The 15,529-nt window shown below is 37.8% G+C and overlaps 1 pseudogene; it reads left to right on the top strand.

The window, feature by feature from the left end:
* The first annotated feature begins 12,803 nt into the window (after positions 1 to 12,803).
* On the top strand, positions 12,804 to 13,190 carry LOC114044842 (annotated as a pseudogene).
* The last annotated feature ends 2,339 nt before the right edge of the window (positions 13,191 to 15,529 follow it).

A 15,529-nucleotide genomic window follows, 5' to 3' on the forward strand; every position in this document is an offset into this window, starting at 1 on the left:
GAGACCTTTGTCAGTATTAGGGTAGTTGGAGGGGGAAAATCATATGGATAGATAGATAGATAGATTGATAGATAGATAGATAGATAGAGGGCACTTGGTGAGTTGAAGATGAAGGGGTGATATCTAAAAAATAAAATTAAGGGGTGAGAGGATCATACTAGGAGAAGGAGAAAGGGAGAGGTGGAATGGAGCAAATTATCTCACATAAAACAGACAAGAAAAAGCTTGTACAGTGGAGGGGAAGTGGTGGAAGGTGAGAGGGCATGAGTTAATCTTATTCTCATTGGAATTGGCTTAAGGAATAACATATACACCCAATTGGGTTTGGAAATCTATCTTACCCTATAGGAAAATAGGGGGGAAGGGGGATAAGAGAGAGGGGGATGATAGAAGGGAGGACAGATTGGGGGAGGGGGTAATCAGGAGCAAACACTTCTGAGGAGGGACAGGGTCAAAAGAGAGAATAGAATAAATGGAGCGCAGTATAGGATAAAAGGAAATATAGTTAGTTTTTCACAACATGACTATTATGGAAATGTTTTATATGACTACACACGTATAATATGTATCAAGTTGCTTGCCTCCTCAATGAGGGTGGGTGGAGAGGGAGGAAGGGAGAAAATTTGGAACCCAAAGTTTTAAAAACAAATGTTAAAAATTGCTTTCACATGCAACTGGGAAATAAGATATACAGGCAATGAGGTATAGAAATCTATCCCACCCTACAGGAAAATAGGAGGGGAAAGGGATAAGAGAAGGGGGGTGGTGATAGAAAGGAGGGCAGGTTAGGGGAAGGGGTATTCAAATGCACACCTTCTTGGGGTAGGGGGAGGGATAAGATAGGGGGAAATTTTGGAACTCAAAATCTTGTGGAAGTGAACATTGAAAACTAAAAATAAATAAATTTTTTTAAAAAAAGAATGCTTTTGCAGAATCCCATAAATGTTGGTATGTTGTCTCATTGTTGTCATTTTCTTTGATGAAACTTTCTATTTTTTTCTATGATTTATTCTTTGACACACCAATTCTTTAAGATTAAGTTATTTAGTTTGCAGTTAACTTTTAATCCTTTCCTTAATAGTACTTTATTGAATTTATTTTTTGCTGCATTGAAGTAAGTAAAGGATGTTTAGAATTTTGGCTTTTCTGCATTTGGTTCCAACATTTTCATGCTTTAGTAAATGGGTATTTTTTTTGTAAAGATATCTTGCACAACTTAGAAATATGTAAACTCCTTTTTGTTCCCCTTCAGTAATTGCCATAGATGTCATCTCTAATTTTTCTAAAGTTCTATTCAGGTCCTTAAATTATTTCTTGTTTATCTTTGTTATATTTGTCTAAATCTGAAAGGAGTACATTAACTCCTCCATTATTTATTGCCTATTTCCTTCTGAATGAATATTCTAATTTAATTCTAATTGAAAAAAATCAGTTAATTTTTCCTTTAACTATTTAAATGCTATGTCATTCAATGTACACGTATGTGTGTGTGTATATATATATATAATTTATAAGATTCATTATCTATGGTTACATTAAGTACAGTGTGGTTTTCCTATCTCTTTATCATGTCTGTTTTTATTGTAGCACTGTCTGTCTGAAGCCATGATTGTTATAATTGGTTTTTTTTTTTTAGTTCTATAGACGCATCCTTCTCTGATGCTTCATTTTAACTTAATATGAATCCTTATGTTTCAAGTGCATTTCTTAAGAACAACATATTGTTGGATTATTCTTTGTAATCCTTTCTACTATCCTCTTCTGTTGTAGGGGAGAATTTATCCCATTATATTCATCATAACGATTGTCATATATTTCCATTTCATTATGATATATCATGTTGACACAGCTAGGTGGTTTAGTGGAGTCAGGACAGACATGAGTTAAAATCCAGCCTAACACACTTAGTAGCTGTATGACTCTGAGTAAACCACTTATAACCTCTGTATGCCTCCATTTCCTCATCTGTAAAATGTGGAAATAATAATAGCATCTACTTCCCAGAGTTTTTGTGATAATAAAAAGAGAATATTTGTAAAGCATGGGGCAAACCTCAAAGCATTATATAAATGCTAGCTATTATTATAAACTATCATTTTTGTTATAGCCTGACCTGCAGCCAATTCCTTGATATCACAGTTTTGGATACCTCCTACATTTTAAGTATTACTAGTCCCATTTTACTGATGAAGAAAATGAGGCTTATAGAGATAGGATCCTAGATTTACAGCTAAAAAGGACCTCAAAAGTCTTCTAGTCCAACACTCTCATTTTCTTTTCTTTCTTTCTTTCTTTTTTTTTTTTGGTTTTTATTAGGCAATGGGGTAAGTGACTTGCCCAAGGTTGCACAGCTAGTAAGTGTTATGTGTCTGAAGCTAGATTTGAACTCAGATCCTCCTGACTCCAAGGCCAGAACTCTATCCACTGTGCCACCTCGCTGCCCCTAATGCACTCATTTTCCAGATGAAGAAACTAAAGCTCACAAAGGCTGTGTCTATTCCAACATTACACACACAATAAGCAGCAAAACTTGGATTCAAACTTGGATCTTCTGATTCCAAATGCAATATTATTTCTAATAATAATAGTTAACATTTACATAGTGCTGTAAGGTTTGTAAAAGTGCTTTACCAATATTGTCTCATTTTATCATCACAATAATCCTGGGAGGTAGGTGTTCTTATTCCCATTTTACAGATGAGGAAACTGAGGCAGAAGAGGTTAAAAGACTTGGCCAGGATCACTAGTAAGCTAGTGTATGAGGATGGATTTGAACTCAGGCCTTCCTGACTCTAGGTCTAGCTATCTGTCCTATGTGCAACCTAGAAGCCTCAGTCTCCCTGTTAGTGCTTAAAAATATCTGTTGAATTAAGTTGACTACTTCTACTTCTTCTCCCAGCCTCATAACTTTGTTCCAACTCCCACAACATGTGGAAAATGTGCCATACATGAACTGGAAGATAAAGTATATTTGTTCTATATCTTTTATATGCTAGTAACACAGCTACTTTCAGGCCAGGCAAATGCCAGCACAAAAAAAGTAGGCAAAGATGTATTTTGTAATGCAATGTAATACAAGAGTATTAATGTCAGGCTGATGTGACTTGGAATGTGAAGAATTGAGGTTATGGAACCTGGCTTTTGTTTGGATCTCTTCTCTACTGTTTTTAAAGGTCAAGATGCAGAAAGGACCTGGATAATCAGAGTTCACTGTAATATCTATTGCATAATATAAAATAAAGGATGGACCTTGAGTGTTTTGACTGTGGTCACACAGAATCACATCTGATAAGTACTGAAGGAAGGTTTGGAATTCAAGTCCACTGATTCAAAGTACAATGCATTTTAATGACCACACCACACTGCCTCCTCCACAAGAACTTCCAGAGGTGAATAAAAAACATAAGTTAAATGGAATATTTCCTTTGAGAAGCTCAAATGCTAGGCATGTTATCAATTTAATCTGAGTAATACCATTGTGAAGTCCTCACTCTTCATTACTACATTTTAATAGGTAAGGAAGAGAGTATTTGGTAATTAACTTGAAGTTATAGCAAAAATTACTGAAATCATAGAAGACTAAAACTAGGCTTCTTGATACCTAATTTATTATTATAAATATATGAGACCTCACTCCCTCATTGTTTTCATATTGGTAACTAGGCTTCCAACTGAGCCTGAGACATTTTATATACAACTCTATGTGGAGAGGTGATTTCTAATTAGTGGAGAGAATGCTGAAGTGTGTATACGTACATATGGAAGGAGTAAAGTTGGTTCCAAGGATGCTTAGGAGAGAAACACAAGTGGGTCAAGAAATTCTTTGGGAGAGACATGTGGAGAGAGAAAGACTTTGGAAGCTGCACATATGCAGGGTAACTTGGCTCCTTAATATGTCCCTGATTTTTAGCAAGAGAGACAGAGAGAGATAGAGACAGAGACAGAGAGAAAGAGAGACAGAGAAACAGAAAACAGACAGAGAGAAAGAGACAGAGAGACAGAGAGAGAGAACTTATTTGGGAAAGAGGGCTCTTTTTCTTGGTCTGAGATGAGATCTCCTTTGCTTTCAGATAAAGAACTCCTTCACTCATCTATTTTCTGATAATTCCTGGTCCACAGAACTTCTCCAATTTCAGTTTGCTGTTTGCTGTTTGCCGTTTGGGTAGCTAGCTAGTTGGTACAGTGGATAGAATGCCAAGCCTGAATTATGAAAGACTCATCTTTTTGAGTTCAAATCTGGCCTCAGACACTTTCTAGCTGTGTGACCCTGGGCAAGTTACTTAAACCTTTTTGTCTCAGTTTCTTCATCTGTAAAATGACAAAGGAAATGGTAAACTACTCTAGTATCTTTGCCAAGAAAACCTCAAGTCAGGTCACAAAGAGTCATACACAACAACAAAACAACAAAGATGTGCTGTTTGCTTAGATGAGTGAATTTGCTTGCTAATTTCTATGTGTGATAGTCTTTTGTGTAACAAGTGTTTAGGAATTAAGCTGGTGAGCATAAGCTAAAGGCCTACCCCTTTAAAAATGACTAGAGAAGCAGCCTTTGTTCTAAATCTACTGTTCTCCTAGACAGCAATATTTGAGGGAGGCAGCCAGATCTTAATCTAGCCCAATATACTTTGTAAAGATAGGTAAGGGAAGTAGCAAATACCCAATCACAGCCCTTCTCCTGCTCCCTCAAGATGGAATCACAGTCTCCCTTGGAGAGAGTTAGGCTAGATTGCTATGCATTTCACCCGTGAACTGCACATCTATACATTTAGATGACCCATTGCTTTCGCAGGTATTGCATTATGTGAAGGTTTGTGGCAACCCTGCATTCAGCAAGTCCTTTCCAACAGCATGTGCTCACATTGCATCTCTGTGTCATTTTGGTAATTTTCACAATATTTCAAACTTTTTCATCAGTTTTATATCTGGTTTGGTGATCTGTGATCAGTGATCTTTGATTTTACTATTGTAATTGTTTTGGGATGCCACCAACTGCACTTGTATAAGATAGTGAACTTAATTGATAAATGTTGTGTAATTCTGACTGATCCACCATCTCTCTCACTCTCTGTGGGCCTCCCTATTCCCTGAGACACAATATTGAAATTAAGCCAATTAAGAACCCTACAATGGCCTCTAAAGTGTTCAGTGAAAGGAAGAGTCTATCAATATAGCAAACTTCACTGTTGTCTTATTGTAAGAAATTGCTATAGTCACCCCAACCTTCAGCACCTACCACCCTGATCAGTCAGCAGCCACCAGCAAAAAGATTATGACTCACGAAAGGCTCAGAAAATGGTTAGCATTTTTAAGCAATAAAGTATTTTTAATTTAAAAAAAAATCCAACATTCACTGGATTATGGAGCAAGCAAGGGAGTTCTAGAAAAAAAATCTACTTCTGCTTCATTGACTACACTAAAGTCTTTGACTATGTGGATCACAATAAAATGTGCTAAGTCCTCAAAGAGAAAGGAGTATCAGATCATCTTACTTGTCTCCAGAGGAACCTGTATGTGGGCCAAGAAGCAACAGTTATGGAACAACTAATTGGTTTAAGATTGGACAAGGAGTATGACAAGGCTGCATATTGTCATCTTTTTTAACTTACTTGCAGAGTACATCATGTGAAATGCCAGGCTGGATGAATCAAAAGCTGGAATTAAGACAATCTCAGATATGCAAATGATACCACTTTGATGGCAGAAAGTGAAGAGGAATTAAGAAGCCTCTTAATGAAGGTGAAAGAGGAGAATGTAAAAGCTGGTTTGAAACTTAATATCAAAAAACTAAGGTCCTGGTAACTGGTCCCATCACTTCCTGGCAAATAGGAGAAGAAATGGAAGCAGTGTCATATTTTATATTCTTGGATTCAAAGATCACTGCATATGGCACTGTAGCCATAAAATTAAAAGACACTTGCTCCTTGGAAGGAAATCTACGGCTAATCTGGACAGCATACTAAAAAGCAGAGACATCACCTTGCCAACAAAAGTCCATATAGTCAAAGCTATGGTTTTTCCAATAGCAATGTATAACTGTGAGAGTTGTACTGTAAGGAAAGCTGAGTGCCACAGAATTAACACTTTCAATTGTGGTGCTAGAGAAGACTTTTGAGAGTTCCTTGGACAACAAGAAGATCAAATCAGTCAATACTCAAAGAAATTAATTCAGGCTATCCACTGGAAGATCAAATTCTGAAGCCAAAGCTTAAATACTTTGGCCACATAATGAGAAGATGGGACTCATTAGAAAAGACCTTGATGTTGGGAAAGATTGAAGGCAAAGGGAAAAGGGGATGGCAGAGGATAAGATGGATAGATAGTGTCATGAAAACAACAAATATGAACTTGGACAGACTTTGGGAGATAGTGGAGGACAGAAGGACCTGATGTGCTATGGGCATGGGGTCACAAAGAGTCAGACACAGCTGAATAACTGAAAAATAACAACAAATTTTTAATTAAAGTATGTACATTGGGTTTTTAAGACATAATACTATTGTATATTTAATAGATTATAGTATAGTATAAACAGATTTTTAAAAATTTATTGAGTATTTTATTTTTCCCCAGTTACATGTAAAAATAATTTTTAACATTCATTTTTAAAACTCTGTGTTCCAAATACTCTCCCATCCCCGTTCCCATTGAGAAGGCAAGCAATTTGATATAGGTTATACATGTGTAGTCATGCAGAACATTTCCATATTAGTCATATTCTGAAAGAAAACAGACAAAAAAACTCAAGAAAAATAAAGTTAAAAGTATGCTTCAATCTTAAACACAATTTTTATATGCACTGGGAAGCAAAAAAATTCATGTGACTTGCTTTATTGCAATATTTGCTTTACTGCAGTGGTCTGAAACTGAACCTGCAATACATCTAAGGTATACCTGTCCATATCTTACATAGAGTTGGATAATTTCTTAAGATTTTATCACTGTTTTATAGATGATTATCTCATTGCTATTCATTCCTTAAGTAGGATTACAAATTTAGAGCTAGAATAGACCTTTAAAATTATCTAGCCTACTCCTTCTCCTTTATTGTACCGAGGGGGAAACTGATACCAAGAGAGGTTGTGACTTGCCTAAAGTCATATTAGTAGTAAGTGACAAAATTGAGTTTTGAACACAGTTCCTTTGACTCCAAAATTTAGCACTGGTTTCACTACACAATGCTTCCTCAGAATATGAGGCTGAATATTCCCTCTCTCCTATTTGAGCTGAGTATATTCACAAAGTATAAAACAACAACATTTTGGTGTACATCTTCTGTATAAAATTTTAGTAATTTTTCCTCGTGTCCTTTCCTCACCACTACCACCACTTCAACTCATTAAGAAATGGGTCAGAATGCCAGGGCATTTTTTGTACCTCTGATGATCTTATTTATATGTTGACGAATTAGGTGGAAGAGAAGACTATATGCTTAATATGCTTAATGACCCACAATGTTATTAATATCCCTTTACTTTGCTATATTCACTAGAATACTAGTTATATACTAGATATATACTATATACTATACTAGATATATACTAGTTATATACTAAATATAGCATGTATGAGAACACTGTTAGCCTAAAAGTTTATTAAAATTATGGGTATCTAGTCAAATTATCTTTTAATTTACATTTCATCACTGAAAACACTAATGAATCCTTTTGACCTTAGTAACATACTTTAGTACTATTGTTTGTGGACTGGTTATCGTCTAGAAGAAAAAGACCTTGGAAATGGACCTTGGAAACTAGATGATATACAAGGAGAATTGTTTCATCCAACTCTTATCTTGTTTGGTCCACAAGAAAGATGAGGACATGTTATTGTATTCCATGTTTGATTCAAAATATTCCTGTCCTCAGTCTTTCACTGTTCTGTGTCCTGTCTTTTCTCTTCTTTGTCTTGTTACACTGATTTCTATGTTTCATCTACTAAATCTGAACATAAAACTAATTGGCTTAAATGCAATATCTTTTAGTTTTATTTTCTAGGAATCCATATGAATAGAGAAACTATTTTTTCTGGTCATTATTAAAAGGAAAAAGTTAATCAGAAAAATGCATGTAGTTGTTCCAAGTCAAGAAGCATTTATCAAGTGCCTTCTACGCACCAGGCACTGTGCTAAGCACTGAGAATACAATCCCTCCCCTCCCAAAATGAAGATAAAAAAGGCCAGTCTCTTCTCTTAAAAAGTTGACAGTCTAATGGGGGAGACAACATGGCCAACAAAGACGTACACACAAGACACAGACAAGATAAATTGGAGATAAGCTTAGACAGAAGGAACTAAGATTAAGGGGGTTGGGGAAAGGTTTCTTGCTGAAGTTGGGATTTTAACTGGGACATGGAGGCAGCTAGGGAAGTCAAAAAATATTGAGATGATGAGAGTATTCCAAGCATGGGGGACAGCCAGTGAAAATGTCCAGAACCTGAGCCAGAATCACTGGTTCACAGAGCAAATGTATGGAAGTAAAGTATAAGGATACCGGAAAGGTTGGAAGGGGCCAGATTGTGAAAGACTTTAAAAGCCAAACAGAAGATTTTATATTTGATCCAGGGGGGTAACAGAGCTTATGGTGGGGTTGGGGGTGACATGGTCAGACCTGCACTTTAGGAAGATCAGTTTGATATCTGAGTGGAAGATGAACTGGAGTAGAGGGAGACTTGAGGTAGGGCTATTGCAATAGTCTAGGTATGAGGTGATAAGGGTTTGCACCAGGGTGGTGGTTGTTGTCAGCAACATATATTATTTAATATAATATAATGAAAAACATGTGATATTAATATTATGCTATAATTGATATAAATATCCTCTAAAACATTATGTAAGCTACAAAAATTAAAAGAGTCAATAAGTATTTTCAGATGGTCAAGGTCAGTGTGCCCTTACTCACTGAACTTTCTATTTATTTGTTTAAATACCTCCATCAGTATATCCAGGAAGTAACTTCTTTTTATGTTGCCAAAACAGTTCTACTGGTTCTAAAAAAGTAAGTTGTTAGCTCATATACTCTTACCAACTAACTGATAAGTCAATATGTAAACTAAAGCTAAAGATGCTACTTTTAAGGGAATGAAAGCAATATTTTCTTGAACTCTAGTTTGGGTAAATTCAGTAGCCATGGAGAATCAAAATGAATTAACCTCACCATATTAGTTTTTTATGGAGCAGCTAGATGGTGCACTGGATAGAGTGCTAGGCCTGCAGTCAGGAAGACCTTAGTTCAAATCTGGCCTCAGACACTTAGTTGCTGTGTGACCCTGGGCAAGTCACTTAACCCTGTTTGCCTCAGTTTCCTCATCTATAAAATGAGCTGGAGAAGGAAGTGGCAAACCATTCTAGTATCTCTGCCAAGAAAACCTCAAAAAGGGGTCACAAAGAGTCGGACATGACTGAAATGACTAAATAACAACAATGAGTTTTTCTAGCAAAAATTTGTTTATTCACATTCATTCCTTTCTTCACACTCATATTCAAAAAGATGCAGAATAACTTAAAGTCAATAAAATAGTTACTAGATTTTATTAGATGATGAATTCATTTTTAAAATTATTAAGTACTTATATGTAGAGTCCTATGCTAGGAGGTGGGGCAGATACAAAATTCAAATAAGACTTTGCACTCATGGAGGTTACATTTTATTAGGGGGTTAAATACACAAATAATGAAAATATACACTATCACATAAATGTATTAGAAAGTTGCAAATTGAAATTCTTTGTGAGGTCCAAAGAGGGAAACTCTTAATAAGGGGAAGAATCAGGAAAGGTTTCATAGGTTCTTAGTCCTCCTTTTTCTTGACGTGTCCACTGCATTTAATACTATTGGCCATCTTGTCTTCCTGGGTATTCTCTTCCGGCTATGCAGTTATGATGCTACTTTCTCTGAGTTCTCTTCCCACCTGTCTGATCACTCCTTTTCAGTCCACTTTGCTGGCTCATCATTAATACCACAGCTTCTAACGATGGATGTTCTCTTGGACTCTACTTTAGGTTCCCTTTTCTTCTTTCTCTAAACTATCTGTCAGCTCTGTCTTGAATGTATTCATTCCTCACCTCTGCCTCAAAGAATCCCCTTCTTCCTCTAAGACACAGCTCAAGCATCACCTTCTACATGAAGCCTAGCCTGATTCCCCCCATCATTGGTGCCATTCATCCTAAACCAGGGGTGGGGAACCTGTGGTCTCAAAGCCACATGTGGCCTTCTAGGTCCTTGAGTGCGGCCTTTGACTGAATCCAGATTTTATAGAACAAATCCTTTTATTAAGGGAATTTGTTCTGTGAAGTTTGGATTCAGTCAAAGGGCCACACTTGAGGACCTAGAGGGCCACATGTGACCTCGAGGCTGCAGGTTCCCCATCTCTGTCTTAAACTATCTTGTATTTAACTTGGATATCTATATCCATATGTTTGTGTGTGTTTGTATTTATTATCTATCCTGTATAAACTTATAATCGGCACTTGTTTTCTTTCCTATTACAATATGACCTACTTGTAAGTAGGGAATATTTTATTCTTTGTACTTGTATCCCCAGTTCTCAGCACAGTACCTAACACATAGCAGGCACTTAAATGCTCATTGATTAACTGAGAGGGAAGTTCAATCTAAGATGCATTTTAAAGACTTAGTAGGAATTCTTAGAATCATAGATTTAGAGTTGCAAGGGACCTTAGAAGTCATCAGGTATAATCTCCTCATCATACACATTAAGAAACAGAGGCAGAGATATTAAATGATTTGCCCAGGATGATATACCTAGTAAATGCCTAAGGTGGGATTTAAACCCAGGTGTTCCTGACTCCAAGGCAGGTACTCTATTCAATATCCCACACTTCTTAGTATTCATTCATCCATTCAAAAAGCACTTATGAAAAACCTACTTTTGCCAGGCCTATACTAAGCTCTGGGGTTACAAAGACAAAAATGAAGCATTGACAGAGAGAGAGAAGAAACATTCTAGGCATAAGAAACAGCATAAATAAAGGCATGGGCATAGGAGAATACTGGACATAGGAGATAGAGTATGTTTTGACTGGAGTATAGAGTCCATGAAGGCAGGGAGGAGGGAAGGGGTTAATAATATAAGGCAGAATTCTGACCAGAGAGAATGACATGATAAGACCTATGCACCAAGATGATTAATCCAGCAACAATGAGAAAATTGATTTGGAACAGGGAGAAAATGATGAGGATAAGAAATACTAAGAGGCCATTGGAGGAGCCCACCTTCTTCATCACTACCACCAAAAAAACAACCACTGACCAAATGCCCCTGATGGGCAGGTAAGCTGGACAACCCCAGGAGTGGGGATCTCCCCCCAACCACAGACAACCAGTCCTGCTTCTAGCCTAGCCCCAAAGCCATCATCCGAGGTAGCAACCCCATGAAGATGTGATCTAGAAACTGCTTCTGAAGCCCCTGCCTCCTCAGCCACCATAGCTACTGAAGATTCAGAAAAGAAAATTCTTGACATCAAAATCCCTGACACTATCAAATAGTTCAATACCAGGGACAGATGTGAGTGTATCCGTGAAAATGACATGAAAGAAGATGCATTACTCTTTGCCATCTAATGACCTTTCCATCTGACTAGCAGGTAAAATCTCTTATGCATGTTGTCTTGCTCATTAAACTATGAGTCCCTTAAAAGTTGGATTATCTCTGCTTTTCTCTTTGTATCCCCAAAACTTATTACAATATTTTGCACATAGCAAGCACTTAACAAATGTTTTTTTCATTCAATCATTCATTGAAATTGTCTACACAGGTGGTAATAAGGACATATTCTAAAGTAGTAGTAATAGCTATAAGAAATATTTTCAGAGATAGAATGGATAGGACTTGGTAGCTTTAAATGAATGAAGAATCAGAGATAATTACAAGGTTCCAAACTAAGAACCTCTATGAAACCTTTCCTGATTCTTCCCCTTATTAAGCTAGGTAAATGCTGGTGTCACTGACAGAGATAATGAAGTCCAAAGAAAATAAACTTGGTTTGGGAAATGTTGTGCTTGATTTCCTGGTGACACCTGCAGATGGAGATGTGCAATAAGTAGCTGAAAATGAAATCAGGAGTTAAAGAAGGAGGTCAGGAGTGGAGTTACAGATCTCGGAGTCGTGTGCATGAATGTAGTCATTTAAGCTGTAGAAGTAAAGGAAGAGGGGCAGCTAGGTGGCGCAGTGGATGGACAACCAGTCCTGGATTCAGGAGGACCTGAGTTCAAATGTGACTCAGACATATAACACTTACTAGCTGGGTTGGACAAGACACTTAACCCCATTGCCTAACCAAAAAGAAAAAAAACAAAAAAACAAACAAAAAAAAAGAAGTAAAGGAAGGAGTATAACGAGGACAGAACTAAAGTCAGACTCTTGAGAAAAACACCAGCATTAAGGAGAAATAAAGACAGAGAGCCAGTGAAGAAAACAGGAGCAGCAATCAAAAATGTATTAGAACCAAGAAAGTGTACCATCTTGGAAATCAAGAAGTATATGAGTATTTCATAGGAAGGAGAATCAATGGTGTCAAAAGTTGCCAGAGGGGCAGCTAGGTGGCACAGTGGATAGAGCACTGGCCCTAAAGTCAGGAGGACCTGAGTTCAAATCCAGCCTCAGACCAAACACTTGATACTAGCTGTGTGACCCTGGGCAAGTCACTTAACCTCAATTGCAAAAAAAAAAAACAAAAAAAAAAGTTTTAAGAAACATCATAAAGGGTAGGAATGAAAAAAGTCTCTTCAGCAATTAGGTCCTTACTAACGTTTAAGAGAACAATTTCACTTCCTTTCTGACCTGGTCCCAAAAAGAATGGCTCCCGCAAAGAAGGGTGGAGAGAAAAAGAAGGTACATTCTGCCATCAATGAGGTGGTGACCACAGAGTATATCATCATCATTCACAAGAGGATTCATGGAGTAGGCTTCAAAAAGCCAGCTCCTCCAGCTCTAAAGGAAATCCGCAAATTTGCCATGAAAGAAATGGGAACTCCAGATGTACGCACTGACACCAGATTCACCAAAACTGTTTGGGCCAAAGGAACTAGGAAGGTCCAATACCGGATCCGAGTGCGTTTGTCTAGGAAACGCAATGAGGATTAAGATTCACCAAACAAGCTGTCTACTCTGGTTACTTACGTGCCTGTCACCACTTTCAAAAGTTTACAGGCAGTCAATGTGGATGAAAACTAAATTGAACTTCATTTTAAAAAGTTATAAAATCTCAAAAAAGAAAAGAACAATTTCAGTAGAGTGGTGGGAATAGAAGACAGATTACAAGAGGTTCAAAAGAGAGTGGTAGCATATAGATAGCCTTTTCAAGAAGTTTAGCAAGGAAGGGAAGGAAAGAGATGGAATATTTAGCTGGATAGGCTAAAAAGATAAAGGGAATGTTTCTTATTTTCTTTTTAAGACTGGGAAGTCACATTTGTAGGCAGATGGGAAGGGAAGGACCTAGTGGAAAGGATGAGATTGAAAATGCACATGGTACTCTTGGTTCCCAGCTCATGGGTTGTGAAGGAACAATTCAACTTATCTCAAATCTGGATTCCTCTGACCCTGGCCACCACACAGGAGAGTAGACTGTATCCCTACCTTCAATGCCACCAGTTCTATCCAACGCCAAGTTCAATCCTAATGAGATTGAGTTGCAGTGGTGGTAAAGTTGGAATCACATCTATGTTGGCCCCCAAAACTAGTCCCTTAGATAATCACCAATCTAAAAAAACACCAATCTTTTTTAGATTGGGGATTATCTCATGATGACAACTAGTGACTAGAAAGAGCTAAGGATCACAGTGAAACTCACCATTCCGAACAAACAGACACACATTGACGTTATACCCTCTACTTCAGACTTATCACCAAACCCTGAAAGGCTCTCCCTGGGACAGAAAGAAGCAGAAAAATATTAAGCCCAGCAGAAATGGAAGCCTGGATGAGCTTGATTATCAACATTCCTGGAGATATCAAGTGAAAATCCTTGGCCAGAGACCCTCCTTGGAGCCATGAAAGAGATCCTTGGAACAGTTCAGTTTGTGGAAGGAAACTCTGACAGCTGGCATCCTTATGATGTCATTGCTGACATCAATAGCAGTGCGGTTGAATGCCCAGCTAATTAAGAGTCACAAAGGAAACTATTGTAATAAAGTAATACTTGACAACAACGAAAACCTGTGATAAGTGTTAGCTACTGTAGTAACATCCTGAATGAGTCAGGAAGAATCAAAACAAGACCAAAGGCAGTGGGAATAACCATAGTGAAGAGTGGGGATATTTCTTTGGCAATTGGAATGGAAGAGGAAAATGTGGTGATAGAAGAATGGTAGTAGCGGGGCTTAAAGAACTGATATTCAATATCAATCTTTTCAGTGAAGTGGGAGTTGGGGAAGGGGAAGGCTGGGTATAGTTAGAGGTGAGAGAAAAGAAGGGAATGTATGGGGCAGCTAGGTGGCCCAGTGGATAGAGCTCCGGCCTTGGAGTCAGGAGGACCTGAGTTCAAATTTGGCCTCAGACACTTGACACTTACTAGCTGTGTGACCCTGGGCAAGCCACTTAACCCTGATTGACTCACAAAAAAAAAAAAAAGAAGAAGAAGAAGGAAATGTATGGAAAAGTGCCTTAGAGGGATGAGACATCAATAAGTAAAGAATATCAAATTGTTGAACAGAAGCAAGGGACCTACAGTTAGGGGGTAAGATATGGAGAAAGGAGACTAAGGAGTGGTCAGATAGGTAGGTGGAGAATCCAAGATGAGAGGATGATCAGCAGTGTCAAATGAACCAGATAGGTCAAATAGGATGAGTACTGAAGGAAAAAAAATTAGCAATCAAGAGATCATTAGAAACTGTGAGTAAGCAGTTTTGCTTGAGGGATAAGGTCATAAGTCAGATGGCAAAGGAACCCAAGTGAGTGAGAGGAGAGGAAATGAAGGTAATGCATGTAGACTGCTTTTACTAGGAGTTTGACTAATAAGGGGAGGAGAGAAATCTATAAGTTGATACTATGAAGGGGTGAGAGAGTCTAGTGAAGGTTTTTTGCAAGACTACAGAGAGCTGAACATGTTTGAAGTCAGTAGGGAAATAACAACATCTCCTACTAAATATTCTCTTCTCCCTGGGTTTCTGGAATACTGTCTCTCTTGGTTTTCCTTCTACCTATCTGAACACTCCTCAGTCTCCTTTGTTGGACATCATTCATGTCCCACTCTCTATGCATGAATGCACTGTGGGGCTCTATCCTGGACCCTCTTCATTCTCTACATTCTCTTGGTGACTTCACCATATCCCATCAGTTTAACTCTCATCTCTGTGAAGATGACTCCTAGATCTAAATCTATTTATTCAGTCTCTCTCGCTCTCTCTCTCTCTCTCTCTCTCTCTCTCTCTCTCTTTTCCCACATGCATCTCAAACTCAACATGTTCAAAACAGAAGTGATTATCTTTCCCACCAGCCCTCCCCTCTTCTTCCCTCTACCTATTTCTGTTGGGCATAGTACCATTCTTCTTATCATGCAAGTTCACGACAATTTA

The sequence above is a fragment of the Vombatus ursinus genome, unplaced genomic scaffold, assembly GCF_900497805.2.
Source record: "Vombatus ursinus unplaced genomic scaffold, bare-nosed wombat genome assembly UNPS02000577.1, whole genome shotgun sequence".
Taxonomy (NCBI): Eukaryota; Metazoa; Chordata; class Mammalia; order Diprotodontia; family Vombatidae; genus Vombatus; species Vombatus ursinus.